The sequence below is a fragment of the Lepidochelys kempii genome, chromosome 11 (assembly GCF_965140265.1).
Source record: "Lepidochelys kempii isolate rLepKem1 chromosome 11, rLepKem1.hap2, whole genome shotgun sequence".
Lineage (NCBI taxonomy): Eukaryota > Metazoa > Chordata > Testudines > Cheloniidae > Lepidochelys > Lepidochelys kempii.
In genome coordinates, this window is record NC_133266.1 from 32,577,499 (window position 1) to 32,595,746 (window position 18,248).

At 40.6% G+C, this 18,248-nt stretch overlaps 1 protein-coding gene and 1 long non-coding RNA gene across 8 annotated transcripts in view; one reads left to right on the top strand and one right to left on the bottom strand.

Annotated features, from left to right (window-relative positions):
- BAZ2B (bromodomain adjacent to zinc finger domain 2B) overlaps positions 1 to 18,248 on the bottom strand; it is a 353,401-nt gene that overhangs the window by 169,576 nt on the left and 165,577 nt on the right. Inside the window, exon 1 of one of the 7 annotated variants that reach the window (XM_073305572.1) lies at positions 13,966 to 14,047. The exons of the other annotated variants lie outside the window; for them this stretch is intronic. The gene's annotated coding sequence lies outside the window, so the exon portion shown is untranslated. Of the gene's footprint in view, positions 1 to 13,965; positions 14,048 to 18,248 lie in introns of those variants that run through there. 7 annotated transcript variants of the gene reach the window in all.
- On the top strand, positions 450 to 10,076 carry LOC140895572 (uncharacterized). Its single transcript, XR_012154269.1, has 3 exons — positions 450 to 606; positions 7,992 to 8,107; positions 9,078 to 10,076. It is a non-coding gene; the product is annotated as an uncharacterized lncRNA (long non-coding RNA).

An 18,248-nucleotide genomic window follows, 5' to 3' on the forward strand; every position in this document is an offset into this window, starting at 1 on the left:
TAAAGTTTGGGTCAGTAACCTTTTAGACTGACTCCAAAGAGGGTTCTAGATGTCAAAGTGTATGTACAGAATGTTTCAAGATCAATATATTTTCTCAAATACACCTCATAAATCAAAATTCTGAATAAACTAGAAGCAGAGTAAAGTTCATGTACAAATAAAAAATTGACATCACTAGTTCTAACAAGAAGTGAAAAAACTTGAGATTTTTAGTTATGTAGAATTATATGGTTCTAAGAGTTGTTCCTTAGCAACAGATAGATAGAAAAAACAAAACGATAACTTTGTCTCAGTAATGTACTGTTCACGTGCTAAAGCAAGGGAGGTAAAGCAGTTTACAGAGCCTAGATTTCAATCTGGCCTCTAAATCAAGACAATTGATTTCCTATGTCTTGTGAATGTAAATCTGACCTTTAACTTCATTTTGTGTTACATTTTAGAAACACAGAATCATAGGACTGGAAGGAATCTTGAGAGGTCATCTAGTCCCCCTTGCACTCATGGCAGGACTAAGTATTACCTAGACCATTCCTGACTGGTGTTTGTCTAACCTGCTCTTAAAAATCTCTAGTGATGGAGATTCCACAACCTCCCAACCTTACTTTTGTAAGTATATGGGATAATATGAATGTTACAGCACTTAGTTACTTTGACCGTCATATGCGTTTTCCGTGGTTTCTTTAACCATTTCTATAGTCCTCTCTTCATGAGGTTACAAGAGCAACAGCTATCATATGGAGCTTTTACTACATTTTCTTGTGAATACTCAAGTATGACTGTTTTGGTCCTTTTGAAATGTATCTTCATTTTCAAAAACTTCTGTTAAGATATAAAAATCTCTTTTCTATTAAATATACCAATTTATTTTAGCAAAAGTAGGAACTCAAACAGATGCTGTATTCCTAAGCAAGTACTATGTTAATCTTTCTCAGTGACATCAGAAGTAAGCTAACCGCTGACGGAAAACAAAATTCTACAATGTGTAGCTTTTGGTAGGAAGGCATGTAATTCCCACAGTGATTTAAAAATCTCTAAAATGCCTCAGGAACTAGTTGAAAAGTATTTCTCGTGAATTTTTTAACGTACTTAACTCATTAGCAGTCACTATAGGGCAAAATCTTGTCATTAAAAGAGGTTACATTTTGTCTCTTTACCATACTGACAAGTAAATTTAGTTCTTACAATATTGCTCCTCGAGTTTTAACATCATTCACGATCTTGCTTCTTAAAATTCCAAGAAACACTGAATACTTGCTTCAGCAGGAAACTATTTTCAGAACCACCACCACAGTACAGGGTGGTTAGAATACACTATCTCACTTGCAGCTTCTACTGACTTATCTAACTGGGCACTAATTTCTATATGAATGTTGCAGAATTAATTGCAAGAATCAGTTAAGCCACAGTTACTTTTGCATTTTTTTTAATGTATGAACCATATTTATAAAACCATCAAAATTTTAGTTCAAGTTTAATGGTTTATCTTTTTAATGATTAACAATTAAGCTGTCCCTGTGAATAAAGAGAAAGGGAAAGGTAGAGTTCCATCATTTCCCTCTGATGACTGCTCTCCAAAAGGCAAAAATCCACAGGTTTCTGCACTTTTGTCTCTGGCAGGCAGACTCCAAAATGCATACTATTTTCTCCAAAAATCTTTGCATCTATTCACATAGGAGACTATACTATTGCAAGTTTTAAGAATGCAGTATTAATTCTATATCAGACTATGGGCCTAATCCTACAAACATGCACCTTGCTTACATGAATAAAGTGCATATTTAAGCATTTGTAGGATCAGACTCCATGGACATTTTCTTAATACTTTTAGGGTGAAATCCTGGAATTTTACCATTAATTTCCATGAGTTCAGGATTTCACCCTTAGTCTCTAGTGCTTACAATAAGGTCATAATATATAACGGGAACAGGGCCAGTCTCAGGGATGGCCCACTTGGCATAATCAAGAAGGTATTGTATGGCAGCGCAGGGGGTACATGCTGCTGGTATGGGGTCAGAAGCTGCTCCTGGCTGACAGAGGAGTGCCACATGAGGGGTGCCCAGCTTTCTCCTTGCTTCCTCCCAGCACAGGAACATGGGAAGGGGGGCAAGTGGTAATATACAGATAGTGCTCCCCCCCACCCAACATTCCTCAGCACCTCTCCTAGGAGGTTGTGAGGGGCGGGGAGGAGTGAGAAGCAACACCAAGTGCTCCATGCATGCAGGTCACTTTCCCCACCTGGACTGTGCTGTGAGGGGAGTATGAAAAGCTGCTGCTGTCTGCCCTCCCCTTACGCAGCCTAGGTGAGGAAAGTGACCTGGAGGCAGGGAGCCCTGATGTCATTCCTCACCTCCCCTCTCACAGACCCCTAGGGGTGCATGGAGGAGCAGCATTCCGGGGGGTTGGGGGGAAGGTGGGGGAAGAGTGAGCAGCAATGCCAGCTGCTCCATATATCCAAGTCAGTTTCCCCACATGGGCTCAGGAAGGGGGCACAGGGGTTAGATGTGAAGGAGGCACAGTGAAGGGGTTAGGGTGCAGGAGGGTAGTTCAGGGGTTAGGGGCACAGTGTAGGGGTTAGGAGCACGGGGGGCAAGGGTTAGGGGTCAAGGGGGAGTGCAGGGATTGACGTGAAGAGCGCACAGCACAGGTGTAAGGGGACTGTTGTCCTCTTACTAAAACTCAGTGGGCGTGTTTTGGTTGGCTAGCTCCCAGTACTAAAAGGGGAAGGGATGATGGGAAATCAGGACCCTGAGACTGAGTCCCCAGGAACAATGGGGAGAGGCCAGTGCTCCAGGTCAGCCTGATTGACAGGGTGCTAATCAGGGAATCAGAAGGCCAAAGGGGGCCCTGTCCTCCATGTGAGCTGGAATTGCCTGGGTCGGGCAGAGTGGGGCCAAGCTGAGCTGGGGCGCAGAGCTGCAGCGACACAGCCCAGAGAGAGCAGATCCTGTGCTGGGAGCAGAGCTGCAGCCCCAGAGCCAGAGGGCCAGGGAAGCAGCCCAGGGGGCTGGAGGCAGAGCACCATCATCAGTGCTGAGGTACAGTGGAGTGGGAGCCGGAGCTAGAACAGTGGAGCTGGAGCAGTCTGGAGCCAGGTGTGGTGAGCAACTGGGGCTGGCCAAGGGGGGATTCTGGGCAAAGGGCCCAACGCCTAAAGACACCCGCAGCCAGAAGTTCTTGCAGGCCAGACTGGGAAGGGGATCTTAACCCGACGGGGGGCTGATGCTGGGAAGCATGGTTCCACCACCCAAAGTCCGGAGGTGTACGGCCACCACCAGAGCAAATGTCCAACCCGCAGCATCCCTGCAGCAGAGCCAGGGCCTGAGAAGAAGGCCTGGGACCTACAAGGAACAGACTGTGAACTGCCCTGACATTCCAGACACAGTTTGTAATGTTCCCTGCCACCGAGTGGGGTGATGTGTTTTCCTTTAACCTTTCCCATTTTTCCTTATTCTTTTTTTAATTAATTCTTGACTAAATAACTTGTATTTGCTTTAAATTGTATGTAATGATCAGTGGTCAGGGAAGTGCCGAATGCAGAGAGAGTACCCCGAAGTGAGGACACCTTAGCCCCTGTCCTAGGTGACCACAGCAGGGTTGGGGGTCGAGCCCCCAGGAATCCTGGGCCCAGCCTTGTCGGGGTTATGAGGACTCTGCCAGACAGGAGAGTGTAAGGGGAGTCCTCAAGGGCAGGGAGGCATCTGGGTAATGGAAGTGGGAGCGAAGACTCAGATCCTTTCGCTAGCCCATTTCACAGGGGTAGTGCAGAAGCCAGGAAAGTTCCCCGCAATAGCAGGACCATTCACCCACTTACACAGGGGTTAGGGGCACAGGAGGGGATGCAGGGTTTAGGGGCGAAAGGGGCACAGTGCAAGGATTGGGGAGCCTAGGAGACCATGGGAGCCAGGGACAATGGGGGGGGGGCGCAACGCCCATGGGGACCAGGGGCACCAAAATACAAGTTTGCCCACGGCACCATTTTTCCTGAAGCTGACCCTGGAGAAAAACTGTGAGTGCTGAGATGGCCCACCAAAAAAAAAAAAAAAAAAGGGGGACAATTATACACTGCATTCTAGCTGCATTTTAATTCTATTCTGTTTAACTGAATGGTTTATAACAAAGAAATCATATTTTTAAAAGTACTTTACACAAAAAACACAAAAGTAATAAACATCATAACAAAAAAATATTCATTAGTACCAGTCACTCTTGCACGTGCATCCCACAAGCTATGTGACCTACAATATTGAAATATTTTAAGATATTCTGAACAACTAGTATTATATGAAAGTAAGAATTTACAAGAAGGATTTATCAGAGAAAATATGATGGCAGCATGAAGCATATACAACATGCAAAAGACTATATTAAATTAACATTATTACAGTTTCAAAGTCAGGCACTCAAGAGTTAGGAAATGCCAAAATTAAGGTTGCACGGGCAGCCCTAATTTGCCCCCCTTGCATTATAATACAATCTTTAATTTAGGGATGTAAAATGTTAACCAGTTAACTGGTTAGATTAGTCTTACTGGTTAACCTGCCTTAACCGTTAGCCCTCGGGCCAGCCAGCCAGCCCCAGCAGCCCTGCGCCAGCCAGAGTGGCCTCAACTGCAGCAGCCCCAGCTGCGCCAGCCAGAGCAGCCTCAGCCCCAGTGACCGGCCCTATAATCAATTAACCATTTAAATGAAATTTTTTTAATCATTTAAACGGTTAACTTTTAAAACTGTATTTACAACTCTACTTTAATTACTAGGGCTGTCAATTAATCGCAGTTAATTCATGCTATTCACTCAAAAAATTAATTGCAATTTTAAAAAATTATCACAAATAATCACCGGTTTAATCACAGTTACACAATACCAATTGGAATTTATTAAGTATTTTTGGATGTTTTTCTACATTTTCAAATATATTGATTTCAATTACAATACAGGATACAAAGTGTACAGTGCTCACTTTATATTATTTTTATTATCATTTTTACAGTGCAAATATTTGTAAAAAAAAGAGTCTTTTTCAATTCAGCTCATACAAGCACTGGAGTACAATTTCTTTATCATGAAAATGCAACTTAAAAATGTAGATTTTTTTGTTACACAACTGCACTCCAAAACATCATAATGTAAAACTTTAGAGCCTACAAGTCCACCTAGTCCTACTTCTTGTTCAGCCATTCGCTAAGAGAATTAAGTTTGTTTACATTTACGGGAGATAATGTTGCCCACTTCTTAATTACAATGTCACCTGAAAGTGAGAATGGGCATTCGCAAGGCACTGTGGTTGCCGGCGTTGCAAACCATTTATGTGCCAGATGCACTAGAAACTCATATGCCTCTTCATGCTTCTCCCACCATTCCAGAGGACATGCTTCCATGCTGATGACTCTTGTTGCTGACTCTTCATGCTGATGACTCTTCCATGACACTTGTTAAAAAAATTATGCATTAATTAAATTTTTGACTGAACTACCTGAGGGAGAATTGTATGTCTCCTGCTCTGATTTGCCTGCATTCTGCCACGTATTTCATGTTATAGCAGTCTTGGATGGTGACCCAGCACATACTGTTCGTTTTAAGAACACTTTCACTGCACATTTGACAAAATGCAAAGAAGGCACCAATGTGAGATTTCTAAAGATAGCTACAGCACTCAACCTAAGGTTTAAGAATCTGAAGTGCCTTTCAAAATCTGAGAGGGATGAGGTGTGGAGCACTCTTTCAGAAGTCTTAAAAGAGCAACACTCTGATGCGGAAACTACAAAACCCAAACCACCGTCTGCTGGTGGCATCTGACTTAGATGATGAAAATGAACATGCGTCGATCAGCACTGCTTTGGATCATTATCGAGCAGAACCCATCATCGGCATGGACACATGTCCTCTGGAATGGTGGTTGAAGCATGAAGGGACATATGAATCTTCAGTGCACCTGGCACGTAAATATCTTGCAATGCCAGCTACAACAGTGCCATGCGAATACTTGTTCTTACTTTCAGGTGACACTGGAAACAAGAAGTGGGCAGTATTATCTCCTGCAAATAGTAACCAAACTTGTTTGTCTGAGCGATTGGCTAAAGTAGGACTGAGTGGACTCGTAGTTACAAAAGTTTTCCATGGTTTTATTTTTGAATGCCTTTCTTTTGTACATAATTCTACATTTCTAAGTTCAACTTTCATGATAAAGAGACTGCACTACAGTACTTGTATTAGGTGAATTGAAAAATACTATTTCTTTTGTTTTTTACAGTGCAAATATTTGTAATAAAAGTATAAAATGAGCACTGTACACTTTGTATTCTGTGTTGCAATTGAAATCAATATATTTGGAAATGTAAAAAACATCCAATAATATTTAAATAAATGTTATTCTATTATTGTTTGACAGCCAGATTAATTTTTTTAATCGCTTGACAGCCCTATTAATTACATTATCACACATCATTTATCCCCCAGACCCTCTGCCTCAGTCAGTGCACAGGATGGACCTACACTGGGTTGTCTAGTGAAGACGACTTGTCAGTAAAACTCCTGCTTCATTGGTTACCCAAGGTGTGTAGTGAATGAGGCAGAGGACTGCAGGAAGAGAAAGTAAGGTCTCCAGATTAAGGCATTTGAACGTTGTGCTGAGCTCCATGCCTGATACAGATGGATTCTTCAGGAAATTTAGTTGCTAAAATCCAAGAAGTCTCTACTGAGCACCTACATAGTGCAATTTTTCAAAGGCTCACATCTTGGCCAGATTTTCACAAGGATGGCAAGAGGTACACATTGCTGACAGAGGTCAACTCGAGACAATTTCAAGTCCTTGGCCCAGAGCATGGGGGCCCTAGAGCTTATCAAAGAAAAGGTCACCAGAATGCCTTTTTTTACCATGGGCAAAACGACTTATTTTCCCCTAACTTCTGAACTGCTTTAACTGACATTTTCCAAAAAAATTCAGCATGAGGCATATAGCCAGCATGGAAATACAAATTAAACAGAAACAGTTGGCAAAGTTATAAGCAACTGAAAACACAGTCTTAAAATCGGAAGCGTTGGGCAATCTTAACAATAGGAAGCACTACCAGCTCCATTTATAATAGCGTGTGTACATGACAGAGAAAGAGAGAGACAGACAAACAGATAGCAACAGAGAGAGAACGTTCGTAGTATGTCCAGGCCTTCTTGAACTAGTAGAAGTTTTAAAGAACAAAAAGACAGTAGCAGAGCCTCATTATATGCTGCATGCTAGCTATAGTATACCACAAGGCCTGCCATAACAGCAGTTTGATTCTCAATGTTGACAGTCAGAACAAAAATTGACAAGCTTGTTATTTCATACATTGTGTACAGCCTGGCTACATTAGACAGGGTGGGAGAAGTCACTTCCCTTGATTTGGAGGAAAAAATGCTCCTACACCCAGTAGTGCACATAAATCTACAAGGTATGGCTTTCCGGTCCATACCAAATTTTGGTTTCATAACACAAAGATGCCAAATTTAAAGGAATAGCTGCAGCTGTATTCATTCTTGTCATAGAATAATTACTGAACCCAGAGTACTTTCCTTCACTGTTAGACATTTGATCATTTATATATAAGAAAATATCCAGCTGAATATCAAGGTTAGAATGTGGTGGTAATAATATAGGTAACAATATCTTTACTATGCCCAATTTACTTTTTTTTTTTTTTTTTTTTTTTTTTTTTTAAGTGTGCATCAGACTAAAGTTAATTATTTTGTACTTTGAGGCATCTCAGGTATAACAGAAAAGAGTCTGTGTACAAAGAATGTGAATATGTATACAGGGATGTTCTAACACTCTTAATTAGATAAACAATGTGTTTCTTTCATGAAGGAATATTGTTTCAGGTAAGTATGTTTAGTAAAAAAAATCCAATAAAAAGTCAACACGTTCTAGGTCAGTTTAACTGTAACTGAAATTGTGAAATGTATTAACAAAATATGATGTGCCAACGCCTCAGTTCTGTTTTCCTTTTCCTACCAATTTAGCTTCCTGTGGTAAAAAGACAGACATCAAACCACTCATACTACAAGTTTCAGCTACTTTCCCCGAGACCGAAAATGTGCAGCCAACATGCCTGAATATTAGATGTCTGCCATATATTGCAAGTATAAAACATTTTTAAGTAGATGCACCTTAACAAAGAACAATCATTTGTATTTCTATCACATTAGGCCCAAGATCAGGTCCTCTGCTGGAACAACTCATGAGAGGGCTAAAGTTAGGCAGAAGACTCCACACTCCCTTAAATCATGGGAATGCTACTGTGCAATGTGGTGAATGCATGCAGATTTTTGCACAGTACTGCACACAGACTGCAGGGGGTGCACCCCTCCGAACCTATAGTTCTTAGATACGGAGGTCATGAGAGAGATTACAGATGGTCTGAGCAAACCCAGCAGCACAATTCCATCTAGAACAGTGCTGATGGCTGAAATCTAGCCCTCCTATGTAAGGGGGTCTGAATGTGCAGAGGGGCAACCCATATGAATTAAGACAACTGGATCAGTATTAATCCAGGAACTATTTCCCTGTGAATTTGAGAGGGTGGGATGCTGCAGAGAGTGTCTCCCTAAACTCATGGAGAATCAAAACACATGGCAAGTCTTCCACAGGGTTAGAGGTAAGGATGATCGTAGACTTGACTCCCTTCAACAGATCTTGGTCTGTGTTATCTAATTTTCTAATATATTCATGCCTTCCATCCAAAAATTCAAAAAGGATGATTCTTCCCCAAAACAACTCACAGGGAAGTATCAATCCATGTACCCTGACAATGAGGAAACAATGAGGCGCTCAGACCTTACATCAAAAAGTCTTAGCAGGGTACTTTAGGAGAGGTAGATAGGCAAAGGTTCTACATTTACACTTGAAGGGGCCATTAGTACCCCAGCTTTTGGAGTAGGTTCTGTTCTGAGATGCATAGAGTAGATAGAATTTTAAATGCCATTGCCTCTAATATTATCAGTCCAATTTACACTATAACAAAAGAGAACAAAGTAAAATTCTTAGTAATTTATTCAGTTCTCCTATATAAGTCAAGAAAATGAATTTTCTCTCTTCTTGTCCATCAGGTGAAGACAAAATTAACTGGTCTATTAGCATCAGCTTGCCTAGTAGGTCATTCCACCTTCTAGGTGTTGGCACCCTGTTTAATTTATTTCAACATTCAGAAATAAAATTTTGGACTTCGCAAGCACCTCTTGCTGGCAGGTTGCAGGAATCTCAAGGTTTCTACATAAACACCTTAATTCGGCTACACTTTTCCAGTTGCCTGGATGTTAACTTAGCACTAATTTTTATCAGGTCACATTTTCCCCCAGCAGTAGGAAGGAGTGCTGAAATTACAGGGCACTTGAGCTCCAAAGGAAAGCAGCATCTCCTACTGCTTTCCATCTATTCTGGCAAATGGTAGGGAGACACCTCCAAGCCTCCTCAGACAAAAGAAAGGCTTGCTATAATGGTAGCAGGTGAAAAAGAAGGAGGAAGCTCCCCAGCAAGAGAGGAGAGGAGAGAGACTAAAGCAAGGAGGAGTGAAGAAAGACTGGGTGGGGTTAAGATACGCTCAATTATTCCTCAAACTTGTCATTATCACCAAGCATCTAGTTTCTCACAGGTATCATAGCAAAAGTGGGTCTTCAGGACTAACCTGACTGCAGAGAGAGGGTAGTGTTGTTGTGGGTGAGCTCAAGAAGGGCACTGCACCCCTTGTCAATGGCCTGGAAAAAGGCATAGAGATTTTTCTTGTAAGAAGATGACTGACAAAGCGAGAGCAATGTGAAGAGACCATTTTCTTAAACAGTTTTTTGACTAGTCTCAGTGCTTCAGTAGGTAAGACCTTAAAGATAGTAAGATCACACCTAAAATTACCCGAAAGAATATCAGTAGAATAGCTAGGCTAGCCAACCAAAATCTGCAGTTATCCTCATTTGCCTTGAGCCTTCCACACAGAACACCAGAGTCTGTATTGACTGAAAAACACCTCTTGATAACTGGTACTCTCCAAAGTGAAGGGGATCTCCACTTCGTGTAAGGACCAAACTGAACTCCACTGACTGTAGAGTGAAAGTTCCACCTGCTTATACCTGGACTGAAATTGGTCAGAGCCAAATTCATCATCGGTGTAAGGTGCAGCTCTGCTGAAGTCAATAAAGTGTGCACCCTTTTACAGCAAAGCTGAATCTGATCCCATGTGTGTCGTTCCTTCTAGATGTAATGGTACAGAACTTGAAACAAGATCTGAGTTACAAGAAATCAGCCAAGTGATGGTGCCATAGCAGTCAGGGAATGCTTGTTTTTAAGAAGTATAATTAACAAATAAAAACAAAACCTTTCAAATGGGTAACCTATGCAGGTGTCTGATCTTGTCACAGATGCCCACCTTCACCACTTGCGATGTACTATTTGTTTCACACGTTGCATATTGTTTCAAACTAGGTAATAGGTTCTCTGGGGCAAAGGCTGCATCTTGCTACTTGTTTGTATAGTGCCCAGCGCAATAAGGCCCCAATCCTGAAGGGGGATTTTGGGCACTATTGCAATATAAACCGAAACCTCAAATGAAAAAAAGAGGAAAGAAAAATTATGAAGTAGCTGCTGGTGGGTGATGGGTTCTCTTTTGGAATTTTATTTACACAGGGTGCAAGGGCCACAGAAGGGCCCTAAGCTCAGTGGAACTGTAGCAGTTCCACTGCACGTGAGCAAGGGACTGTACATCAGGCACATGCACACTGGAGCTGGACTCCACATTGGTTCCACATAACCCTACTACAAGTTTGGGGAAACATACAGACGAAAGAGTAAGATGTGGACAATGGCTCTCTAACAGGGGTTGGCAAACTACAGCCTGGGGGCCACACCCAGCCCTCCAGACATTTTAATCTGGCCCCTGAGCTCCCGCTGGGAAGCGAGGTCTGGGGTTTGCTCCACTCCAGCACTCCAGCCAGAGAGCGGGGTCAGGGGCTTGCCCCCAACTGCGCGGCTCCCGGAAGCAGCAGCATGTCCCCTCTCCGGCTCCTACATGGCTCCTCCGCACGCTGCCCCCACCCAAGCACTACCTCCATAGCTCCCATTGAGAGGGAACCGTGGCCAATGGGAGCTGCAGGGGCGGTGCCTGCAGACAGGGCAATGCGCAGACCCTCCTGGCCATGCTGCCATGTAGGAGCTGGAGTGGGACATGCCGCTGCTTCTGGGAGCTGCTTGAGTTGGGACCTGCATGGCTGACCCCCGCTCCCGCCCTCCGAACCCCTTGGTCCCAGCCTGGAGCACCCTCCCGCATCCTGAACTCCTCATTTCTGGCCCCACCCCAGAGCCCTCCCACACCCCAACCCCAAATTTTGTGGGCATTCATGGCCCGCCATACAATTTCAATAACCAGATGTGGCCCTCAGGCCAAAAGTTTTCCCACCCCTGCTCTATAATCACATCCACTGATTAGATCCATTTACACACACCTTATGCAAGGGTTTGTTGCTAACTTGTTCTACATCTTGCCCAAAGGTTAAGGGTGGGTATAACTCATCCCCCATCTAGCTCCCAACACAAAACCTGCTTACTCTTTGTGCATGGAACCAAGAGTGGTCAATCTCTCCATCTCAAGGCACTGGAAAGCCATTTCATTGGAAAACATAAAACACAATCAACAGGTCAATAACTTTTTTTTTTAAAATCTGTATGGTGGTAGTATCTAGAACCCGCAATCATGAACCAGGACCCCCACTGTGCTAGGTGCTGTACAAACACCTACCGAAAATGATTCCCGTCTCAAACAGCTTACGTTGTAAGTAAAGTTCTTGTATTCATCACTTAAAAGGAATATACTAGATGCCTAACAAACTGCAGAATCTCCCTTCTCACCTGGTTTGAGTTTTCAGAAAAACAAATCCATACTCTCTAGCTGCACAGCAGTTCAACTGGTGCAATGATAGCTATCTATTTCCACTGCTAGAAAACAAACAAAAACGTTAAAGAAGAAACAGAATACTATTCTAGCAATCCTAACTCATGCAAATCTGCAACTGATTTCAACGTTATTTACATACACATAAAAAGAAGAGATTAGAAAGCAAACAGAAAACTAAACAGATCTTACAAGGGAAGTTTGTCTCCACCTGCTGGATGGAACGAAAGCAGCAAACTATCCATGTGTAGAAGGTACAAGAACAAATTTACTTCAGAACTTGCATCTACATTTCAAACACTGCACAGCCATGTGATGTTCAATATAAATTTCTCTAGAGTCTAGACTCTCGAAATATGACTCCATAAAATATGGCAGGTTTTGTTTAAAGATTAGTGGTTATTTTCTTGGCATCAGAGTTGAATAATGAAAACAGTAAATAATGCCACCAAGCACTTACATAGTGCCTTTCCTTAGAGGATTTCACAGCACTTTGCAAAACTGGGTGATCACCATTAGCCTCATTTTATAACAGGTTAGATGACTCCTCTCCCCAAGAGGCAGGCATTGCACAGGCACTGGCAGATACAGCTTACCCACCCTGCCACACTGTTTTTCACCAAAAGGAGATCACTCAATGGTCAAATACAATCTAGACTATCCTAAGGATTACTGTGGAGTGAGTGCCAGCAAATGTTCCCATTTAATCCCAACACAATTAGGCCAGGAAGTGCTAAATGCAAAGGGGAGTTTTCTTATGTTGGCAACCTCTGGTTGGTCAGACATGCCATCTGCTTTACATGTTCCTTAATATAAGCAATTTAACCCTAACTAACGTGCACACACACACACTCTCCAGAAAATATTAATCATGTTTACTAAGGAAAATTCCATTAGTTAGTTGTCAACCTATCTTGCACCGATTACTTCTTTTTCTGGCGTTTTTAAATAGAATTCTTTATAATTTTTTATCCCAAATAACTTACTATCATATTTAATTCCAGCACTTTAAGACAGCCATATTGATTTTATTTTAAAAATCCGCTCCAGCATGTTTTTAACTTAACTGCCTACTGTAGAGGAATTGATGCCAAATGTTCACTATGGCAGCAAAGAACACTGGTGCAATCCTATTGTCCTCACCTATTTCTGGAGCCTGATTTGGCAACTTTCCTGCCCACTGTGAAACAACTGAGAAAAATGGTTAACTGTGTATGGTATACAGCCTCAGTTATGTTATGAGGGTATATGGCGCACACTGTGCACAAATTATACTTCCAGTTACAAGTGTGTAACTATCAACTTCAGTGGATTCTTTTGTATCTGTATAATGAGTAGAATTTGACCCTCAATCTCCTGGAACCCCATCTTCTGATGGTATTAAATCTCAAAATGAAGTTTTGAGGGTAATATAAAAATGGGTCCAGGCACAGAACAGCAGGAGTTACTCCTGCCTGCTCTCTACTATAAGATTGCCAATTCTGCATTTACTTGACGGAAAAATAGCTAAGTTAAACTATCATGAGTACAGAAATAGAGATCTAAATAAAATCTAACCAAGAAATTCCACATAATACTTTATTCCCAAACTGATAGACCTATGCTAGATGTAAAATAGATGATACAGGATAAATAGACTACAAATTATCAGCATTTATTCAACAGTATTGAAAAATACTTTAGATATATTGTTTGTAATATCAGGGTTATTCCTTTGAACATATACCAGAATTGTCCATGAAATTAAGAATAGTTGAGAGATTTGCAGCTAAATAGAGTTCAATGTTAAACACTCAACATCTAAATGTATTTCAGACAAGTTTGTATTAAAACATTTTTCAAAGGAGTATTAAAAAACACTAGGCAACTTTCTTACTTCAAAAAGAAAAAGATAATCCTTGAAAATAAAATAACTGAAAAGTCTCTCTAACTGTAGGCTCTCACTTCAACCAATATTTATAAACATTTTAAATTGATAATTCTCTGGAAAAAAGCAGAAAACAAAAAAGAACACTGAACACTTGTCTTCAGAGGAGAGTAGATATATAACATTAACAGCTTACTGTGGATAGTGGTTTAATCAGGAAGTAGCCATTATCCTTTCGCTACAGAGCAGTAACAGCACTCCAAAACAACAAGCCGTGGTATTTTTTTTCTCAGTTAAGAGGACTGAAAGAACACATGCTATTTTGCTCTAGCTTTGCTGACCCCAAAGGTCACCAGATGTCTGTTATCAAAAGGTATCATGAAAACATAATCCAAGCAAGTATTTACAATGCTAGATTTGTGGAAACATCTAAAATCTGTCTAACACAACCTCTCTCTGTGTGTATTACTCACAAAACATGGCTGTCTTATTCAGAGATTAGCAATTATTGTAATGAGATACTGTCGGAGAGGGTCAAATAGTGCTTCCTGCAGTTTACACATCTTGATTTCCTGGTAAACAAACTGAAAGACAGGTGGAGCACTTAGATCACTGGTAAACAAGTACACTCACGTGACCAAAACCAACCCAGGTGAACTAATTAGTTACAATACAATGTATAATTGTTCCAACTTAACTGCATCAGAAATAAAAACAACTCGAAGCAAAATGCAGATTTTTTTTTTCTCTAATACTGGATAAATGGCAATTCTGTACTACCTGATTTTTTTAAGCATGGCTAAATCTATAAGAATCATTTAAGTTAACTGAAGTTCAAATATACACATGCAATAAACTGCTGCTGAAGTTCTGTTAGAATGAGGAATCAGTACACATGATAAAAACAATCACAAAAGTTATTCTTGGAAAAATCTGAAATCTGAGCAATAATTACTAACAGCTGTATCTGGAGGCTTATAATTTTCATCCCCTTTACAGAAGAGAAAGGAAATAAACAACAGAACTTTCTAAAAAGATATTACATAATATATTATTTAGAAGCAACCAAAAATTAAATCTAAAGTGCAGTTTAAAAGAAAAATAAAAAAACAATGGTTGGATAAATATTTCAATTGCAGGCTCCTTCACAGCACAGAGCAAGAGGCTAGTTGGTTTGATAGCTGGACACAAATCAAAATTGTCACCGATATTAGCTTGGAAGGTTGTGATATTATTTAAGTGTCTAGAATTCCCACACCTCCTCACCTGCTGAAAAGGGGGGGTGCAAGAGCCTCTGGTAGAGAAGAATTTGATCAACAGATATAATCTTCTACTCCAGATATTTAAAAAAATATCTAATGTGCCAGAAGTGGGAGAATCTGCACTTAATTTCTCTAAAATACATTTTTGTTGTAACTGAAAGCGATAGACTAATGTCCAATCCAAAACAATTTCCTCAACTTCTTCATATTTCAACTGGATACTCTTCCCTCCTCGCCTCCAGTGGAGGCAGTGGTCACTGAATGCCTTTGACTGCCTAAGACTGTTTTCCTCCCAAAAAATCTTAGTCACAGAGGGGACTGACATCAGCAGGAGAAGGCTATTTCTTCCCTATTTACCTGATAGAATTCACCAATGAAGAAAAAAGTTAAACAGATCCAGTTTACAATCAGGCTCTCCCTGATGGACCTTCTTCAGGAGTTGACGGGGGGCCATGACACTATGAAGAGTAAAACCCCACAGAAACAGTGACCAATGGGAAAGGAAGCCTGTTACCCTCAAGAGTAACATGGGGAGCAGACAAAAGGGACATCAACTTTCCTCTCTGAGAAACAGTTCAGCATGCAGCCACAGGAAAGCAGCCAATTGACAAATCTGGAGAATGAAATCCAGGTACAGAATGGGCATTGGCAATGCAAATCTCTACTAACTATATTGTCAATGTGCCCCAACCCTATTTCAAAATCACCTCTAAGAACAAGGACCTGATCCAAAACCTATAAAAGTAAATGGAATGAATCCTATTCACTTCAGGGGTAGGGTTGGATCAAGCCTAGAGAGCATATCCTAGGCTGAGGCCTTGTCTACACTAGAAAGGTTTGCTGGTATAGCTATATTGGCAAACCTTTCCAGTGAAGACACATCTTATACTGGAAAAAGAGTTCTTTTGCTAGTGTAGCTAATACCAGTTCCACAAATAAATAAGCAGTATCATCAAAAGGACATTTTTGCCAGCACAACTGCGTCAACACTATAGCTTTTACCAGCCTAGCTATGTCTGTTAGGGAGTGTGGTTTTTTTTGCATTCCTAACTGACATAGCTATGCTAGCAAAACTTTAAAGTATAGACCAGGCTTGAGTGCACATTCAGTTATTGGAGTTTCTACAAAGACTGCCAACAATGGTACCATCTCAGTACTAAAAGTATGATGGTGGTTTGTGAGTGGGACACCTGTCCAATAAACCAGGCCCCATGATTAAATGTAGTTTATAAATTAAAAACATTCCAAAAACTATGCTAATAATATCAGCAAAAATAGTAATGAGGATTCTTCTTGTAAAATATTTATATTTTACACTGTTGATTTAAAAGATTATCTTGAGATTTTTAATAAAAGATTATTTCATGCATTAGTATGGCCATAATTGTCATAACAAAATGCAGAGAAAGAACTCATTCCCTTAAAAAAACGATTTCAAAACATCAAAATTGTATTGCTAGAATCTGTTGGGTTTGTTTGTTTCTTTTTGCTTACAAAAAGCAATTCTTGTCAAAAGAGACGGTTAAAAAAATACAAATCTTCAAGCAGAAATAGAGCCTTGTGCTTAGAGAAAAATCTCAGCAAAGCTCTCTTTACAATAGTTTAAAAAACACCTTTCCATAAGCAGTACACAGTTCATAGTGAAATCAGTGGGAGTTTGCCTCTGACTTCACCATAAGCATAAGAGATAGTGAGTTAGGGCCTTAACGTTAGAAACTTTTCATCCAAAAAATACTTACTCACAAAAATAGTCCCAATGAATTTAATAGGTCATATACAATTAAGGGTTTTTATGGGTTGGGACATGTGTACTAGAGTTATTATTCAGATTATTAGCCATTGAGGTGAACAATTCTTCTTCGATCATCTCAACACACATTACCCACACTGCAAAACATAATTATTAGGTAAAGTGTGTCTTTGCTATGGAACATGAAATGAAGGAGGATACACACACACACATATATATATAATACTGGCAACAACAAAATAGAATACATCTTTGGTAAATGTTTCCAGCTCACCCTCAACTCCAAGCCAGATACCAGTGTTAACAAGATTACACGCAATAAGGGTTATTTTCTGCCCCTTCTGACCACCAGAGGCCCTCTAGGGACTCATCTCACCTCACACTTGTCAGTCGCTTGCTTAATCGTATAATGCTCAAGTATCATGAGGCCCAAAAACTGCTAAAATATTGGAAAATTTTAAAAAAGATCTGACAAGGTAAGGAAACTGTTTCTGTGCTTGTTTCATTTAAATTAAGATGATTAAAAGCAGCATTTTTCTTCTGCCTAGTAAAGTTTCAAAGCTGTATTAAGTCAATCTCCAGCTATAAACTTTTGAAAGAACAACCATAACGTATCGTTCACGGTTATGAACATTTCAGAGGTACAAACAACCTCTATTCCCAAGGTGTTTGTAACTTTGAGGTTCTACTGTAGGCATATTTTTACTCTTATCTGTACTTTCAGAAGGCAAGCAGTCCTGTGCTAATAAGAACATTTCAGGTTGACCTTCAGAGGTGGCGCTGAGTAGAGTACACTGCAGCAGAGAAGGGTAGAAGTAACAGAAGTCATGGACTGTTGGATTTCTATTGTGCAGTCTACATTAGAGAGGAATGGCTACAATCTCCAAGTAAACTGCAAATAGTGAAAGGCACTATGGCCAGGGCTTTGCATTTTACATAATTCCTTAGCCACCAAATTTGCTGCAGAATCCACATGTCACTCCAGAATATAAAACTTTCCTTTAAAACAAAACAAAAATCTTCTAGCTGATATAGCTGTGAATATAACCTCCTGAATACGAATTGAATGAAACTGATGCAGTCATCTAAGTATACAGACAACATGAAAAAATGGCTCTGATCAGTGTGAACTTCCCCCATTCATCTCCATGATGTGTTAAACCTGAAAGTTAATGCTGATGGTTTCACATCAGTGTGGTTAAATCTTTCACTGCTAATGATCTGAGCAAGAATACCCAGCTAACATGTATATCCATTTATGTTAGCTGAATGGACAGATACTCATGGACAAGGAGAGACCAACAGGCCAGCTGAATACTATCAGAATTTGCTGGGGTGAGGCACCAGCAATTCAAACCATTCCTACGTTCCCTGCCCCCTAAAATCTCAAGTTACTTCCAACTCTGCCCACCAGAAGAAGGGAAAGTGGAGATGCAGATTCTTCTCCTCTACCCAAAGTCTCAACCA